Source organism: Oryx dammah, unplaced genomic scaffold (genome assembly GCF_014754425.2).
Source record: "Oryx dammah isolate SB20612 unplaced genomic scaffold, SCBI_Odam_1.1 HiC_scaffold_26, whole genome shotgun sequence".
NCBI classification, from domain to species: domain Eukaryota; kingdom Metazoa; phylum Chordata; class Mammalia; order Artiodactyla; family Bovidae; genus Oryx; species Oryx dammah.
The window spans coordinates 9,454,508-9,474,702 of NW_024070210.1; the positions used below are offsets into that span (position 1 = coordinate 9,454,508).

General features: G+C 39.8%; 1 long non-coding RNA gene across 1 annotated transcript in view; it reads left to right on the plus strand.

The window, feature by feature from the left end:
- LOC120852647 overlaps positions 1-20,195 on the plus strand; it is a 334,482-nt gene that overhangs the window by 48,355 nt on the left and 265,932 nt on the right. The window lies entirely within an intron of this gene.

Consider the following 20,195-nt stretch of genomic DNA (forward strand, 5'->3'; position numbering starts at 1 on the left):
TGCACAGCATGGGGAAAGATAGCAATTATTTTGTAATAACTTTAAATGGAGCATGATCTAGTAATATAAAAGATTAAATCTTTATGGTGTACACATGGAACTAATACTGTAAATGTAAATCAGCTATACGTCAGTAATTTTTTTAAAAACAGATTTTCTCACAGAATGAGCAGGGCATGGATACTGAGACAGCCTGTTCCTGGGAGATGAAAGATTCCTCTGATGGGTTAACTCTGGGATTAGAACTACCCAGCAACCTTGATAAACCCTTTTAGAGCTACACCACTGTCTGAGAAGGTCTCACCCTACCTTCCATCTTCCCTGTCCCCTTCATCTAAGACAGACCTGCATTGTGGTCCTTGAACTCCCCAGTCTCCTCCCACTTTTTTTCCCATTGTTGCTCACAGATGTCATCCCTAATAAAACTCACATTTCAGCAGTATCTGCTTTCGGAAAGTCCAGATTGCTAACATAATAATTCACAATATGTGTGCAAATTTGAGTAGGAACATATACCCCATTTTCATAGTAAGAATATCTACCAGTTTCATCAGTTTCTTTTTTAAGTGGTCTGTGACTGAAAAATATTTAAAAAAACTATTGCCTCTTCCAGTTCTATTCAAATTTTAGATAATGCCACTGCCACTGCTCCAAAGCCAAAAAGATCTTAGAGAAAGATCAGCATAAATTATACTATATGTCTAAGTGCTCATTTGAGATCATTTTTACATTTTAGGGTTCTATTTTTATTGGCAACACAAAATTAGTTTGAATTAAACTATTTATACTATTGATATCTGCTTTTGCTTTGGTTTCCTATGACCAAAACATCCTGTTTTTATATCCTGTTAATCTAGAGTCATTTGATTATCTTGTTACTCTGAACTTAACTTTGCTTCTCTCAGTTGACTGCTTTACATCCCTTGAAATCCACTAATTTGGTACTTGTGCAGTTAACCTTCTGAATCTCTCAAGGTGGCATTTAGAAAACATTTACTTTCTTTAATAAAAACAAAAACATATATATATATTTATATATAATTATATATTATATGCTATATATAATATATATATTACTCTAGGGTCCCTTCCTTTGATTCATTGGATTACACTGGAAAAAATCATTAAAATTTGAAGGCAAATAAAATTAATTTTTAACAAGTTAAAGCATACACAAAAGCATTCAAACCTTAAAACTGTAAAAACTTTTAAGTGCATATTTTGCATTTTTAATGCTACTAGAATCTCAAAGGTTTGGAACTTACAAAATCAGGACTTGCATTCAATTATACTGTATCTTCTATTTCAAATCATAAATATAATATTTACCAGAATGAAGGGCTGCCTTCAAAACTATCCCTCTCTTCATTTCTTACACTTGCAATTTATTTTTCCAGCTTTATTGAAATGTAATTGGCATACAAGTTATAAATTTAAGGTTTACAACCTATCGATTTGAATCACTTTAGTACTGCAAGATCATGCAGTTTTAGCTAACACCACCATCATGTTACATAATTATCACTTCTTCTGTGTGGTGAGAACATTCGGATCTAGAGGGGTGGGATGGAGGGGTGGGAGGGAGACCCAAGAGGAAGGTCATATATGTATACATTATAGCTGATTTGCTTCACTATGCAGAAGAAACTAACACAACATTGTAAGGTAATTACACTGTAGTTAAAAAAAAAAAAATCTACTCTGTTAGCAGCATTCAAGTATATAGCACAGAATCTTTTTTAACTTATTTAAACTAAAACTATAATGCCCTTGATTCCATCCTTGTTGTCAAATGGATGTTTTTGTTAAATGGCTACATCGTGTCCCACTCTTCTGCAAATCCAAGAATGGTAGCCTGCCAGGCTCTTCTGTCCATGGGACTTCCCAGGCAAGAATACTGGATTGGGTTGCCTTTTTCTGCTCCAGGGATCACCCCTATTCAGGGATCAAAGCTGCATCTGCTATATTGGCAGGCAGATATTTTACCACTGAGTGACATGGGATGCCCATGACACACACATACATACAAACACACAGATCACATTTTCTTTATCCATTCAACTATCAGTGCATGTTTAGGTTGTTTCCCTATCTTGGTAATTGTAAATAATGCTGTGCTAAACATGAGGGTGCATGTATCTTTTTCAGTTAGTGGTTTTGCTTTCTTTGAATAAATGCCTAGAACTGGGATTGCTGGATCATATGTAATTCTGTTTTTAATTTTGAGGGGAAAATTCATTTTGTTTCCCATAGCGGTTGCACCAATTTACATTCCCACCAACAAAGCACAAGCTTTCCCTTTCCTCCATATGCTGCTAATGCTTGCTATTTCTCATTTTTTAATACTAGCCATGCTAACAAGTGTGTGGGTGACATCTCACAGTGGTTTTGATTCCCATTTTCCTATTGATTAGTGATGTTGAACATATTTTCATGTACCTGTTAGTCATCTGTATGTCTTTTTTGGAAAAAAAAAAAAATCTCTATTCAGAACTTCTGTCCATTTTTAAAAATCAGACTGTTTGTTTTTTTGCTATTGGATTGTATGAGTTATTTATATATTTTGGATATTAGTCTTTTATCAGATATATGATTTGCAAATATGTTAGGATGCCTTTTCATTTTGTTGATAGTTTCCTTTGCTGTGTAGAAGTTTTTTTCAGTTTCCTGTAGCCCTATAATATAGCACCATTGGCAATAATCATCACACTTACATTAGGTCCCCAGATTTTGTTAATCTGGAAGTTTGCACCCTTTGACCAATATTGGTGATTTTAATTGTAATGCATTTTCTTAAACAGAGAGTCTTTGATTCTCCCTTTTGAATAAAATAGGTACCTTTTCATCTCTTCCTGTTCACACTACTTAAGCACAGTTTGGGCTCTTCTGATTGTTTGTAAACCCAATCAATATCTGGCTCCTTAAGATTCTGTGATCAAAGCCTTGAGATTGCGCATTAATCTCTTTTACCTACAAACAGACCCTGGTAATTCTGTCTCTCTAATTGCTATGAGAACTTTACTCGTATGGTATTACACTTTCTATCAGGCCTGGTTTGGGGCCCCCATCTCCCAAATTAATCACACAACTAACATTCATTTAACCTGGCACAATTGTTTTTTTTAAGTTCTGTCTCATTTTCTAGGGAAACTCCCTTTTAGCTTCCCACTATGCTTCTAGCCTTGATATAAGGCCTTGACTCCAGGTAAATGGTAAAAAGCTATTTCAATCCCTTAGGTCAAATGAATATTTGCATAGAGCTTTCTGGAGGTGTTCCTCCTGCAAGTCTGTCTCCACCAGCCCTTAGTTCTAACATATAGAATGTGCAGACAATTTAGATAATAGAAATGAACTTTCAGTTCAAGAAAGTAGTCTAAACAACAAGTACTAAACTCTCATCTTGATTGCTATGTTCAGTTCAGTTCAGTTGCTCAGTCGTGTCCGACTCTTTGCGACCCCATGGACTGCAGCACGCCAGGCCTCCCTGTCCAACACCAACTCCCAGAGCACATGTAAACTCATGTCCGTTGAGTCGGTGATGCCATCCAGCCATCTCATCCTCTGTCATCCCCTTCTCCTGCCCCCAATCCCTCCCAGCATCAGAGTCTTTTCCAATGAGTCAACTCTTCGCATGAGGTGGCCAAAGTACTGGAGTTTCAGCTTTAGGATCATTCCTTCCAAAGAAATCCCAGGGCTGATCTCCTTCAGAATGGACTGGTTGGATCTTCTTCCAGTCCAAGGGACTCTCAAGAGTCTTCTCCAACACCACAGTTCAAAAGCATCAGTTCTTCAGTGCTCAGCTGTTTTTATAGTCCAACTCTCACGTCCATACATGTCCACTGGAAAAACCATAGCCTTAACTAGACGGACCTTTGTCGGCAAAGTAATGTCTCTGCTTTTGAATATGCTGTCTAGGTTGGTCATAACTTTCCTTCCAAGGAGTAAGCATCTTTTTATTTCATGGCTTCAGTCACCATCTGCAGTGATTTTGGAGCCCCAAAAAATAAAGTCTGACACTGCTTCCACTATTTCCCCATCTATTTCCCATGAAGTGATAGGACCAGATGCCATGATCTTAGTTGTCTGAATGTTGAGATTTAAGCCAACTTTTTCACTCTCCTCTTTCACTTTCATCAAGAGGCTCTTTAGTTCTTCTTCACTTTCTGCCATAAGGGTGGTGTCATCTGCATATCTGAGGTTATTGATATTTCTCCCAGCAATCTTGATTCCAGCTTGTGCTTCCTCCAGTCCAGTGTTTCTCATGATGTACTCCGCATATAAGTTAAATAAGCAGGGTGACAATATACAGCCTTGACGTACTCCTTTTCCTATTTGGAACCAGTCTGTTGTTCCATGTCCAGTTCTAACTGTTGCTTCCTGACCGGCATACAGGTTTCTCAAGAGGCAGGTCAGGTGGTCTGGTATTCCCATCTCTTTTTATTCCTATGTTATGCCTACTTATTTCACCCATCTGGCCTCTACATTGTGTTATGAAGGGGGAACAAAGCAGTCTTATAATTCATGGTTATAAGTTTATTTTCTTAAAATTAAATACAAAAGAGTAGTGAGTTATTACCAGCAAATGCCCAAAGGTTGAGGATACCAGTCAAGAAAAAAGTGATACTTACTATAGGCAACAGTGAGCTCAAATGTGACAGCAACAGTAAGCGCAGCTTCTATCTCTGCTGAAAGAAACAGAGTCCCAGAAGGAACAACTACCAAATGATCATGCTCCAGAAATGCTGACGACTTAGGTTTATTTCCATGTCAGGGTATAGCACAAATGTTTAGGAAAGCTTAGCTTACTTCCTCTGTGATGGGCTGTGCCTAAAATGTTTAATGGGGTGGCAAACATCAGAGAGCTAACATTGTTTCACGCATTGCAGTTATTCATATAATATTAGATTATCTTTCCTTATTTTTTCCCTTTCTTCTGTCTTCATGCTAAGTTGCTTCAGTCGTGTCTGACTCTTTGCAATCCTATAGACTGTAGCCTACCAGGCCCCTCTGTCCATGAGATTCTCCAGGTAAGAATACTGGAGCCGGTTGCCATTTTCTCCTATCCTTTCTGAAATAACTTCAAGGTTACAAACCCCATAAGGGAAGGGACTTTGTCTGATTTACTTCATCAATGTGTCTCCAAAGCAAAGGTTAATTCACCACATCTATTATTAATAGTTAAAGAAAGGGTTATGGCTGATCATCTTTATAGAGTGTCTGCTCTGGTGGTGAGCCTGAATGAGGTAACAGTTATGATAAATTAGATAGCATTCTGGACTATGAAGAGTATATAACATAGTGGCTGAAATAGATACCACTTCATTGCAAATAGATGGGGAAAAAATGGAAACAGTGAGAGTTTATTTTGGGGGGCTCCAAAATCACTGAAGATGGTGACTGCAGCCATGAAATTAAAAGATGCTTGCTTCTTGGAAAAAAAGCTATGACGAACCTAGACAATATGAAAAAGCAGAGACATTGTTTTCTCGACTAATGTCTTGTATAGTCAAAACTATGGTTTTTCAATAGTCATGTATGTATGTCAGAACTGGACCATAAAGAAGGCTAAGAGCCAAAGAATTGATGCTTTTGAACTGTGATGTTGGAGAAGACTCTTGAGAGTCCCTTGGACAGCAAGGAGATCAAACCAGTCAATCCCAAAGGAAATTGACCCTGAATATTCATTGGAAGGACTGATGCTAAAGCTGAAGTTCTAATACTTCAGCCAGCTGATGTGAAGAACTAGCTCACTGGAAAAGACTCTGATGCTGTGAAAGATTGAGGCCAGGAGGAGAAGGAGGTGACAGAGGACTCGATGGTTGAATGGCATCAGCAACTCAATGGACATGAGTTTGAACAAACTCTGGGAGATAGTGAAGGAAAGGGAAGCCTGGCATACTGCAGTTCATAGGGTCACAGACAGTTGGACGTGACTGAATGACTGAACAATAGCAACAGAACTAGATATACAGTATAACAGGGCGATATAACTATTGTAATAGAGGGAAGGTGTGTAGCACCCTAAAAACTGAGATCGTGCTGTTGATGTAAGATATTGAATCCAGAAAACCCTCTGAAACATCAGATTTTATGTGAACTTAAAGACCAGGTGTAAAACACTGTTTTGTTATTCTTGTTGCCCATCTGTGTATGAGGGACAAAAAAGAGGGGTACAATCATTCTGATGATTGTGTTTTCTTATCTGAGAGTAGAAGAATGTTTTTGAACATCAATCCAAAGAATATCAAGGCCAGAAAACTAAAATGAGTGGAATCACAGAAGAGAGCAAGACAGTGAGAAAAAATGGGTGTAGAGGAGCTGCACAGCCCTGTGTGAAATGCTGGCCTGGGTGGGCAAAAGCAGGGGCCTTGTGTTTTGGGTGCTCATTACCAGGTGACAAGGGATGTTGGCTTGGCTTAGATCAATATACGAAATAAAACATAGTTGAGTAAGTGATGCTAAAAAGGAGCATAATGATATTTAACACCAAATTTCAGTTTGTGAAAAAAAAAAAAATAATAACCCTGAAGAGAGAGAACACTGTGTCTTTTATGAGTCTCTAATAACCTGCATATAACAGTCCCTCAATAAATGGTTGTTAAGTACAATGGACACAAGATGATGAAACATGATAAAAATGATAATTAATGTGAGGGCATGGCTTTCTCACAGAAATTGAAGGATGATAATACAGATTCATTGGGTAAGCATGGGATTTTGAAACAATGCAAGTCTGGGTTTGAAACTTGATTTCACCTTTTGCCACAAGTATAACCTTGGAAAATTTCTTTCAAGCTTCTGAGACGTTGTTTCCTCATCTGTAAAATATGGATGATAGAGTAATTAACTCACAGGATTGTTACAAGGATTAAATGTTTTTTACACATACTCATTTCACTGAATATTGAATATTTTTGCATGCTATAATTTTCCAATTTATTTTAGTGGTCTCAAAACTGCCAGTTAGGAAACAAAGGTTTTAAGGAACAAATAATAAGGTGGGAGCACCTGGAAAATGATTTGGAAATAGTTTAGAATGAGATTATCTATTATTAAATAAATAGAAAGGTTTTTGTATGGTAATTAAGAGTAAGGGGCAAGATTTCAATGTAACATGCTTCCCTGCAATTTGATGGAATTCATTTTACATTATGTAGATGCCAACTGAAGCGCCTTAATTAAATCATCCCAAACAGAGTAGCTATGGGTTGACTTTCCTGTCACCCAAACTGGTCTTCTGGGGCCCTTCTAACCAAATTAACTGACTCAAAAGCTATTTCTGCCTTTCTTTTTTCCAGGACTCACAAAGATAAGAGTCAACACACAATCAGCAATAGGGTGTGGCCTTTGGGAGATCGCATGGCTCCATGTTTAGAATCCCCAGCTGCTTATCAAGGTCAAGCACGCCTTACCTGAATGAGATATTTGTTCCTGGGAACAGTCCTGAAATTTTCTTTAAGACCTAAAGAGAGCATTTCCCTTAAGGACATTTTCACTGGGAGGACTTTATGGTTGCCTGTGTAGGCTGTCAAAAAAAAAATCACCTGAAGATGGGTTTAATTTACCTTATTACTGAAAGGAAAATGTGCTGGGACAAAATTACTGCAGAATAAGTAGGCTTTAGGTACCTTTGTGTATATAATATCGAAACACTGTGGCATGCTTTTCTGAAGGGATTGGTAAGAAGATGTGGAGAGGACATTTTAATTAAGAACTGCCCATTTTAAAAAGCAAAGTTTTCTCTTTGAATCTGAGAAGAGTCCCTTGATAAATATTATACTTCAATAGAAGAATTTTCCACTGAGTTTCTATAAGTGTTATTACATCTATATGTTTGCATCTATCATTTTAATAATATTTACATTGCTTTTATTTGTATCTTACTTCACTTTACTTGTCTTAATGAAATTTCAAATCCATGGATGGTTTGATTCTTCATAGTTTGCACAACAAACATTTATTAAGTACCTACTATTAAGATGTGCAGGAAGTACCTATACTATTTTGTAAGACAGCATGATATAATAATAGAAAGTATTCACTTTAAAGGTCAGTGATCTTGAATTTAAACTCAGTTTTCACAATTACGGTTTTATGACCTATGACTATTTTACTCAGTTCTCTGAACCTCGGGTTACTCACATATGCAAAAGAACCAATGACACCTTATGGACAAAATCACTTTGAGAGTTCAATAAAATAATTTTCAGAAACCAAAACTTTCCCAATATATAACATGTACGTCATAAAGGTAAGCCCCTCCTCAAGGCCCTAATGCCAGGTTCTCAAGAGCTCAAGGCAGGTATAACTGTTATATATGATATCTATAACTCGAATCCATGCTAACATAGTAATCATTCTACGGGCAATCCTACTTTACACAGACTCCTTGGTTATACGAAGCAGCAAGCATTTAATGAGTCCTGATATTTCCAGAGTTGCATTATACCTCATTTGGGATATTTCCTAAAGAATGATAAGAAATCTTGGCACTCGCAAAACTACATATATTCATAGATTTGTCTTCAGCTTGTCATACACATTCTCTTAAATATAAGGCATTTTATAAATGAGCACAGTTAATTCACATACCCTGGGGTAGTTGTGCTTCGCTTGCATTTATAAAGGAACACTCCATCAAATGGTGGGGTTTATCCTTTTAATCATTAGGAGGAGTTCTATTAAATTCCACCAAGGCCATTCTTTCAACTTTCAGGCTGCACTCTCCATTCAGAAGAAAGAATTTAATTACCTCCTTAACCCCTCTCAATTCCACTCTGATTTATAACTGATTGTAATTTGCCTCCTTCTGCGCCATTCGTGGCCAGGCATCCACAGCTGTGCGTGCTCTCTCTCTCCTGTCTTAACTGCCTTTGCAAAACTGAAACTTGGTTACCACCTTACTCACAACTTATTTCCCACAGTCCTCCTGGAGAAAGGAACAGCCATTGGACACCCTGAAAGATTCAGGAGGACGGTGCCAATTTGCATGACAGCTTGCACAGTTTTTGTCGCATTCACTGAAGGATGAGAATTAAGAAATGACGTGTCTTGAACTTCCCTGGTGGTCCAGTGGTTAAGAGTCAGTGCTTCCAGTGCAGAGGGCATGGGTTCGATCACTGGTCTGGGAACTAAGATCCCATATGCTATGTGGTATATCCAAAAACTTTTTAAAGAATCTCTAGAAGTAACATGTCTTCCCTTATCATACAGTTCACAAGTGTGAACACAACTCTTAGAATACTCTGGATACAGCTTGACCAAGAACTAAATGGAGAAGAGGAGATAGAAGAGAGAAAGTATCAAAGCTAAAGCTGTGGTTTCATTATTTAGAAAATGACCCCTGGGAAGTCACTGATACCCAGTGTCTCAGTGCTACGTGGGTCCATCTGGCTCCATGTTCACTTCTGGTGTTCAGTTCAGTTGCTCAGTCGTGTCCGACTCTTTGCGACCCCATGAATCGCAGCACGCCAGGCCTCCCTGTCCATCACCAACTCCCAGAGTTCACTCAGACTCACGTCCATCGAGTCAGTGATGCCATCCAGCCATCTCATCCTCTGTCGTCCCCTTCTCCTCCTGCCCCCAATCCCTCCCAGCATCAGAGTCTTTTCCAGTGAGTCAACTCGTCACATGAAGTGGCCAAAGTACTGGAGTTTCAGCTTTAGGGTCATTCCTTCCAAAGAAATCCCAGGGCTGATCTCCTTCAGAATGGACGTGTTGGATCTCCTTGTAGTCCAAGGGACCCTCAAGAGTCTTCTCCAACACCACAGTTCAAAAGCATCAATTCTTCGGCGCTCAGCCTTCTTCACAGTCCAACCCTCACATCCATACATGACCACTGGAAAAACCATAGCCTTGACTAGACGGACCTTAGTCGGCAAAGTAATGTCTCTGCTTTTGAATATGCTATCTAGGTTGGTCATAACTTTTCTTCCAAGGAGTAAGCGTCTTTTAATTTCATGGCTACAGTCACCATGTGCAGTGATTTCAGAGCCCCCAAAAATAAAGTCTGACACTGTTTCCACTGTTTCCCCATCTATTTTCCATGAAGTGATGGGACTGGATGCCATGATCTTCGTTTTCTGAAAGTTGAGCTTTAAGCCAACTTTTTCACTCTCCTCTTTCACTTTCTTCAAGAGGCTTTTTAGTTCCTCTTCACTTTCTGCCATAAGGGTGGTGTCATCTGCATATCTGAGGTTATTGAGATTTCTCCTGGTGTTACTCATCCATAAATTTGGATATGCCTTCGTCAACCCCTTTACTGACTTTCTCATATCTAACTATTGTCCATGTCTCTGGCTGTTAATTCTTTAGGAAATTTAGCTTAGCTCTTCTGATTTTTTTTTTTTCCTGAGATACATAAAACCACATTATCCTTTCTTTCTAGTTTTCAAAACAATAATGAACTTGTAAGCCCCCAGGAGGATACTATTCTTCTACAGGGCAATAACAATGACTAAAATAAATAATAATAATAATATTAATAAATGATAAAACATTGCACACAGGACTCCCAGGGAGTAGTGCAGCAGAAAAACTGGGAATTGGATTCTGAAGTCAGACTCCCTGAGAACAAATCCCAGGTTCACTACTTTTTAGCTGTGTAACCATGAGAGAGCTACTTAAAAACCTCTGAGCTTATTTCTCACATGCAACAAATGGATAATAACAGTATGTACCTCACAGGGGTTATCTGATGATTGAAATAAATAACCTTGTTATCCATTGGTAAGTATAGTAAGGGCCAATAGACATTAACAAGTTATTATTATAAAAAGATACCTTGGTTTCATTTTGACTGGATTATAACAGAAACCAGATCACCCATGGAATAGAACTCACAGTGAAAAATCTCATGAGAAATGGGTCTGTGAAAAACCAAAGGCCATCAATGATTTTTAACATGTCTCATTTAAAAAAAAAAAAAGGCATTTTCTCTTTATTTCAAGAAATGCACTTCAGTCTCTTAGGATTAAAGGAAAAGAGAGAAGGGAGAACAAAACAGCACAGCTCCAACAGGACCCCTCACGGCAGAGACAGCCTTGGATGCAGCCATCACCCTGCAATCAAAAGGCTAAATGAGCAGTATTGTTGGGAGGAATGAGAAGAGATGAGAACTCACTAAGGACAACTCCCGCTATGGGCTCTTGAAAATTCATCTCTCAGAAAATGAAGCAAAAAAAAAAAAAAAAAGATTGTGCCAAGTCTTTTTAATCGATGAATAATTTATGGATGATCAGCAGGAGCATCCATCCAGACAGCCGATTAAATGCAAAGTATTTTGATAAGCAGAAAGTTACCACTGCAGGGCTCATAGGAAGGAAAGCATCTGTAGCAATCAATGCCAGTCTATATATATTGACACGTGTTACTGTCTCTTCTTTCCCCATCCCACCCTGCTTTATCATGGGCAGAAAAAGTTACCTCCTCTGTGAGTTTCTTTCTCCTGTCAAAATGACAGAGGTTAGATGTGGATATAAGAAAGGCAATTAAAATAGATCTGTCACAAGTGTGCTATCCCAGCGTGCCTTCCCTGATTTCCTTCTCTAGTGTGAACTGCTACCGAAGGATGGTAATTGAAATTTGTCAGTGTTGACAGCTGATGACTAATATGGAGATTTTCATTATATATCCCTCCTGGAATGGAAAAGAGATGAGTGCATATTAAACTCCAGATGGAAGCAGGTGTAGGACAGGGAAATGCAGGCACTCCTCAAGCCAGCCAAGCAAGAACCGTGGGGAAGAAGTGTAATACCCTCTGGAATTAATCTGTATGGAAATAGAGATGGCACTGGTTTTCTTCAGCTTTCACTATGTAGCCTCATAGTGTGCAATGGTATCATTTATCCTCACAGCCATTTATGTTAATATCAACTGGAAGCCCCTCCCCATTAACCTCCCTAAATTTTGGCAGAATTAGTTTGAAAAAGATATGAATAACTACTTCCTTAAGCTTGAAAATGTTGTAACTTTATAACCTAGAAACCTGGAAGTTGTTTCTAGCATTCATCTGTGTTATTTTATATTGTGTATGTGGTGCTTCTGTTCATCCAAATACCTAAAATAAATTTGATTAATCATATTGTCCAAGCGGAATTCTGCCGAAAGATAAAAGGAAATCAACTTTAGTCAAAATTTTGCTGATTTTTGGCATTGGTTGAGAATGACTACCCATTCAAATGGATTTCTGATGATTGGGACAGAAAGTGAAACCGCTCTAAAGTTGTGGTGCAGGGATCTCCCTGGTGGTCCAGTGGCTAAGACTTCACGCTCCCAATGCAATGGACCTGGGTTCAATCCCTGGTCTGGGTACTAGACCCACATGCAGCCAAATTAAATACTTAAAAAAGTTGTGGTGCAATATCCCAGTTAGTTAACATAGCAAACCATCCCAGACTCAGCAGATGAAAAGAACAACATTTTTACAGTACCCTATAAATGTGTAGGTCAGCAATTGAGACACGGCTCAGCTGGGTGTTTCTTGAGGTACATATGGCACTGATGGAGTTCTCTGAACAGTATTTAGATGACAGATAGGCATGTCTGGAGGGTCTAAGATGGCTTCACTCACATTTCTGGTTGTTTAATACAAGTCTTATTTTCTATATTCTTGATGCTTTGGCATCTGGGATTTTGCTGACCAGGGAGAAACTGCCTCTCTCAGGGCTAGCCAAATTCCTAGAGATAGCATGAGTACCTTTCATATACTAACCAATCAATCCAAAATCTTTAGCCCCTAGTGGTGGCTCAGACGGTAAAGTGTCTGTCTGCAATGCGGGAGACCTGGGTTCAATCCCTGGGTCGGGAAGATACCCTGGAGAAGGAAATGGCAACGCAGTCCAGTACTCTTGCCTGGAGAATTCCGTGGACAGGGGAGCCTGGTGGGCTACAGACCATGGGGTCGCAGAGTCGGACACAACGGAGCGATTTCACTCACTCCCTCTTTATGGGGTTCTCATAGAGCATGTATGCTCAGAGTTAATATTGCTCTGTTTTAATCACCCCACAGTCAGGTACCAGACAAGGAGGGTCTGACCCATCCATGGAAGGCTGCTGAAATTATTCAGATTAGTCAGTTTCCGTGTCCCTAGCCCATGCTTGTGCCTTACTCTTCTGCCTTCTTATCAACTCCAGTTCTTCCTCAGGTGGCTCTGTATGGCAAGGCATGCCCTTTCTTTTCAGAAATTATGAGTCAAATTATGATTCATCAGAAATTATGAACAAAGAGTCTTTGGTGCTGCATGCCGGCCTTCCCTAGCTGCAGCGAGCAGAGGCTACTCCTTGTCGTGGTGGCTTCTCTTGTTTCAGAGCACGGGTCTAGGGCGCACAGCCTTCAATAGTTGCAGCGCGTGAACTCAGTAGTCGCGGCTCGCGGGCTCAGGTAGCAGTGGCACTCAGGCTTGGGTGCCCCGCGACGTGTGGAATCTTCTCAGATCAGGGATGGAACCTACACCCCCTGAACTGATAGGTGGATTCTTAACCACTGGACCACCAGGGAAGTCCCAAACTATACCTGAACAACAATAAAACCTACATTGAAATGAAAATGAAGCAAAAAACTCGTGCAGTGACAGGAATGGCTGGAAGGTTGGGGTCTGCTGGAAGTCTCATGGGGAGACCAACATGTGATCTCAGAGTAGCCAGACTTCTTTTCTTTAAAAAAAAAAAAATTATTTCTTTAAATTGAAGGCTAATTACTTTACAATATTGTAGTGGTTCCCGCCATACATCGACATGAATCAGCCATGGGTGTACATGCGTCCCCCATCCTGAACCCCCCTCCTACCTCCCTCCCCATCCCCTCCCTCAGGGCTGTTTCAGTGCACCAGCCCTGAGCACCCTTCATACAGACTTCTTAAATCACAATTCAAAGCACTTAGAAAGAGTGTCCTGAGAGATGAGGGCAGAAGCTGCAAGACTTCTTATGATATTGCCTTGAGAGTCTCAGAGTGTCATTTTCTCTGAATTGGTCAGGTAAATCACCAGGTGAACAGAGATTCCAGGGAGATAATGTAGCTCCCACCTCTCAATGGTCAGGGTAATAGAGAATTTGCAACCATTTTTAATCTACTGCAAACAAGTTCACTTTAGTCATGCCTTTAAGGATCCCTCATTGAAGATCAGTGCGGGTGTAATTCTAAAGGAATCCTAAGGGAGGTTGTTTCCTACTTTTGAGATCTTCTGGTTCTCTCTGGGAGTGTTACCTAGGATTTCTGCATGATTTCAGGCACAATTGTATCTGATTATATAGTCACTGGCACAGGAAGCAAGAAGTCAAAAAATAGGGATGAGAAAGCCCCACTTCTTGCCTGTGGGAAGAACAACAAAAATAAATATATCTCCTGATTCCATGGAGGGAGGCATGACATTACGATGATTATAAAGAGCTAAAAGATAGAAACAGAGGTGTGTGCAAATGCCCCTAATGAGGCATTAGTGTTGGGATTGTATCACATTTGTCTTCCAAACCACATGCTTTCTAAACATGTTATTTGCATTTCGATATAATGAGTGTAATTTTCTCTTACTGACCAAAATTACTTTAAATGTGAAAATGATGCGGCTTAAAAGTGAGTAACTCAGTTGATCAAACACCAGCATGCTAATGGCTCCAGATTTAACCAGAGGTACTTTCTCCATTCCCCATCCTGGGACCAGCTAACTAAGAGCTAAATTCCATGCCAAGAGTGTATTTAGTGTTCTTGGGTTCCCTCACCCTCTGATGAAGATGTAATGCAAGAAAAGGGCTGAAAAAGATAAAAAGCATGTTTTACTCTTCTTTAGCCTCAATGACAAAGGACATTTAGATGTGCAATTAAGCATTTTTCAATATACTGTGCCTATTTATTTTTCTATCAACATGTGGTAAAATATGAATACCCCCTGAATCTATCTAATTACATAAAGAATATTGAAGAAGCAAGTTCCTTACATTTCACTGGAAAGAAGCAGTCACACTGCTGGACTGCATTCAAGAAGTCACTGCTTTCCTATCCCCAGACAATTGTGCTACTTTACATAATCAGTATTCAGGGGATACTATTTTGCTAATAGGCAAAATCCTACAATGACAATTTAAATGGTTTGAAACATGTGCAAGGTAATTTGGAGTCACAGCTCTGCCAATTGCTAAACAAGTGCAGCAGGAGTGGAGACTGAGCATCAAGAGTGCTGCTGGGAGAACAGCCTGTCCTGTTTGATCAAGGAAACTTTGCTCACATCAAGTCAGGAGCTCAAGCCAGCTAATATCATCATCTCAGACCCTTACTAGGGGAGATTAACTGTCTTCACTGGATAACTCCATTGCTCACCATGGTGGAAACAAAGAATAGGCAGATAGTTTTCAGTGGATAGAAGTGCAAACTCAGGCTAAAATATAAAAAGATCTTGGTTTGAGCCCTGGCTATGATACTAATTAGCTCTGTGAGCTTCGGTAAGTCAGTCAGTCTCTCTTAAATTGAATCTTCATCTGTATGAAAAGTAAAAACAGGACTTACCTCCTAGAGCTATGAGAATTAATTGCAATACTTCATGCTCAACAGCTCAAAGTCTGTGGAATTATCATAATTTGGAAATGATGAACCCCACATGAATGGGCTTTAGGGAGTCAATGAATCTCCAGAAAATGTGAAAAAATTCTGAATTTTTCTGGGAAGAAGTTTCATTGTTGTTGTTTAGTCGCTAAGTCATGTCTGACTCTTGTAACCCCCTGGACTGTAGCCTGCCAGGCTCCTCTGTTCCCAGGTTGCCATTTCCTTCTCCAGGGGATCTTCCACATCTCCTGGCAGGTGGGTTCTTTGCCACTGAGACACCAGGGGAGTCCAGAAGTTTCATAGCTTTCATTCAAGTCTCAAGTAGGTGCATAGCAACAACAAAATGTGATTATCACTACCTTATGTATTTTCCACTATAGAAAAGATATGTTTATGAACCTTCAACAAATATTCTTCAAGTTTCACTAAGTACAGGCACCACACTAAATTCTAAGGATATTAACAGTGAGTTTTAAGTACCTTTTCTCAAAGAGGTGTATATAGGAGAGTGGAGAATGGACACCAATGGTTAATCCATAAATAAATGTAATAAATATTATGAAAATGAAAAGCAAGATGCATATGGTAGGAGAAAACAATCTAGATAATTTTTTAGACACTTGCACCTAATGCTAACCCAAGTCTGGATTTGGGTAGCTTTGGCTTCCTGGGTTAGGGCAGATGGGGGTCAGTCTCCTTGCACCCGGCTGGGGTAGGTCAGAGCTGATGGCTCCAGCCCTAGGCCATGTGGTTGGGACTGTGTATACAGGAGTCCTGCTCAGTGCACACCTCCACCCCAAAGCAATCCAGCATGCCTACTAATCTGGCTGAAGCCTAGGTGCACCACACAGCTGGCTCTTTCTTCTGCTTAGAACGGATTTATTGCAAAATCTCAAAATACCAGGACCATAACACATTTATTTTTTCCTAACAACAGGTTTCTACAATATTATTTCAAACCTTTCCTGCTTGAAAGCCATTACCTAAACAACAACATCAACAAATTTTTATCTGCTTATCGTAACAGACATTTGGTAGAATTATTGTGATAATCATTTCACAATATATACAGATATCAAATCATTATGTTGTACACCTGAAGCTAATATGTCAATTATACCTTGATAAAAAAAGCATTTTGTATGTATCCTCTTAAATGTCTACACTGCTGCTGCTGCTAAGTCACTTCAGTCGTGTCCGACTCTGTGTGACCCCATAGATGGCAGCCCACCAGGCTCCCCTGTCCCTGGGATTCTCCAGGCAAGAACACTGGAGTGGGTTGCCACTTCCTTCTCCAATGCATGAAAGTGAAAAGTGAGAGTGAAGTCGCTCAGTCGTGTCCGACTCTTCGCGACCCCATGGACCGCAGCCTTCCAGGCTCCTCTGTCAATGGGATTTTCCAGGCAAGAGTACTGGAGTGCGGTGCCATCGCCTTCTCTGCTTAAATGTCTATATATAAATATAAATTTATATGAATTCAGTAACTGATGATAGCATATTTGCCTTTGTGGTCTTTTTATTTCACTTCCTCCTCTACCTCCCAACTATATCACTGCTCCTATAACACTGTCCTTATTAATAATTCAGGTGATATTATATATGTATCTATGTAAGATTTTATTATTATCCATACTCAGAGTCATCCATGTGGGCATATATATAGATAGATAGATAGATAGATAATCTTATAACAAACACTCTTCCTCATCTTGCTCACCTTGCTCACCTAGCTAACAATATCTCACAACTAGTCTTCCAAGTCAATTATTATATCTCTATTTAAATTTTTAATGGCTGCATATTATCCCATAGTATGGATATGCCATGATTGCTTCAGTCATTTTTCTAATATTATGTATTTACTTATTTCAGGGTTTTATACCATGAACTTGGAGAAGGAAATGGCAACCCACTCCCATGTTCTTGCCTGGAGAATTCCAGGGACAGGGAGCCTGGCGGGCTGCCGTCTATGGGGTCGCACAGAGTTGGACACGACTGAAGTGACTGAGCAGCAGCAGCAGCAGCAGACCATGAACAATCTTGCAGTAAGAGCCCTGTTCATATATTCGTACACCCTGTTAATTCCCAAGAAGGGGTCCGCTCAATCAGAAGTTACATATGTTTGTAACTTTAATAGCTATAGGCAATTCATTTGCCCAGATGATTAAGCAGTGCACGTTTTGTTTCCACCAGTCTTCACAGGTACATGTAAGATACACGGGGTTAACTGCTTGTGCCCCATTCCCACCCCTGACCCTGCCCCAAAGAACTTTACCCTACCAGTTGCATGAGTCACAACGCAACTTTCACCACTCTAATGACTCTAGTCTTGAATCCCAATCATCCACTTAACAATATTTACTGAGCCCTACTATGTGCCATTTGTTTTGCTGGGCACCTCGGGATACACAGGTAAGACATTTGAAAGAGACAATGGATGAACATTAGCAAATAAATCTGAGGTGCTGGGGAGTATGTGTCAGGGAAAGGTCACGTAGTCTGGGGAGACTTTATTGAAGGAAGAAATGTTCAACTTTTTTTCCTCTTTTAAACTCATAGTTTCTTATGGCGGCTTTAACACATTACTACAAATGTAGAGCCTTAAAACAGTGTGTTCCCCTTGTAACTGAGTGTACCGGTTTTCTGATGTGGTGCTGATAAACTGCCATGAACATGCTGCTTTAAAACACTGACATTCAATCAAAACTACAATGAAGTACCACCTCACAGCAGTCAGAGTGGCTATCATTAAGAAGTCTACAAATAACAAGTGCTGGAGAAGGCAATGGCACCCCACTCCAGTACTCTTGCCTGGAAAATCCCATGGATGGAGGAGCCTGGTGGGCTGCAGTCCATGGGGTCACGAAGAGTCGGACACGACTGAGTGACTTCACTTTCACTTTTCACTTTCATGCACTGGAGAAGGAAATGGCAACCCACTCCAGTGTTCTTGCCTGGGAATCCCAGGGACGGGGGAGCCTGGTGGGCTGCTGTCTATGGGGTCACACACAGTCAGACATGACTGAACCGACACAGCAGCAGCAGCAGCAGCAGGAGAGGATGTAGGGAGAAGGGAGCCCTCCTACACTGTTGGTGGGGGTGTAAGTTGGTACACCACTATAGAAAACAGTATGGAGGTTCCTCAGAAAACTGAAAACAGAATTATCGTGTGATCCCGCAATCCCACTCCCAGGCACATACCCAGACAAAGCTATGATTCAGAAAGACGCAAGTGCCCCTGTGTTCATAGCAGCAATATCTCAGGAGCCAAGACATGGAAGCCACCTAAATGTCCATTGACAGATGAGTGGATAAAGAAGAGACGGTGCACGTATACAGTGGAATACTACTCGGCCGTAATTCTGGCATGAATTCATATAGAGAAATTTTTTTTTGGATGTTAAAAATGAAGCATACACCTTACTCATGATTTTGGAAAGATAATATGAACAATGACATACATTTAAGTAATCTACATTTATATTATTACAAGATATATAAATATAAGACAAACATATACAAAGAATTATCATCTACCATAATTAAATTTTCCCAGAAAACGTAACAGATTAAAAAGCAGTTCTATCTATTAATCCTATATTCCTAATTTGTCCTTTCCCCTATTCCATCTCCCCTTCAGAAGCTATCATCATATTGTAAATCAACTATAACTTAATAAAAAAGAAATTTAAAAAGATGCAGTTATTTATCTGTATCTCTCGTTCACTCTGAGCAGTGAATGACTGAAGTGAAGTGAAGTTGCTCAGTTGGGTCCAACTCTTTGCGACCCCGTGGACTATAGCCCACCAGGCTCCTCTGTCCATGGGATTCTCTAGGCAAGAATACTGGAGTGGGTTGCCGTTTCCTTATGACTGGATGCTCCTAATTAAGTCATTTTGTCCTGCAATAGTTTGAGCTCTAAAGTTCAGCATATACTACTCTCCTCCTCACAGTTTAGAAAACAAATTTCTATTGTTTGTACCCCTTTTGGGGTTCCATCCTTTTCAGTCTTTCTTTTTCTCCAATTTATCCATTATTATGTTCCCAGCTTTGCCACAAGAATTGCACAAACAAGTCTCCAGTTTGCTTTGCACCCAAGCTCTGGTGAATGAAGTTGCTAATTGTTTCTTAGTTTATTTGTTCATAAATTTGCTTCTCTATCAACTGCTATAAAATTTTAATAAGTTAAACCAATTATTTAGAACCTAAGAGTGACCAGAATTTATTTTTCTACTTTTAATACTAAGGAGAAAGACAAGTTCTTTGTCAACTTATTCTTTAAAAAGTATTTGGCAAAGAAAAAGTTTGAAATAATTCATTAAACATTGCCTGTGCATTTGCCTTTAGGCTGGCAGTGTTAGTTGCTAAGTCATATCTGACTCTTTGCGAGCCCATGGAACTGTAACCCACCAGTCTCTGTCCATGGCATTCTCCAGGTAGGAATACTGGAGTGGGCAGCCATTCCCTTCTCCAGGGGATCCTCCCTACCCAGGGATCAAACCAGGGTCTCCTGCATTGCAGGCAGATTCTTTACTGTCTGAGCCACCAGAGACCTATCCAATCTCTTATAATAACCAGTTTATAGTTGACTTTTGCATGTGACATGAAACATTCCATCATTTAGCCTTGACAGACATTGCTGGCCAATCTTGAGGCATTCTC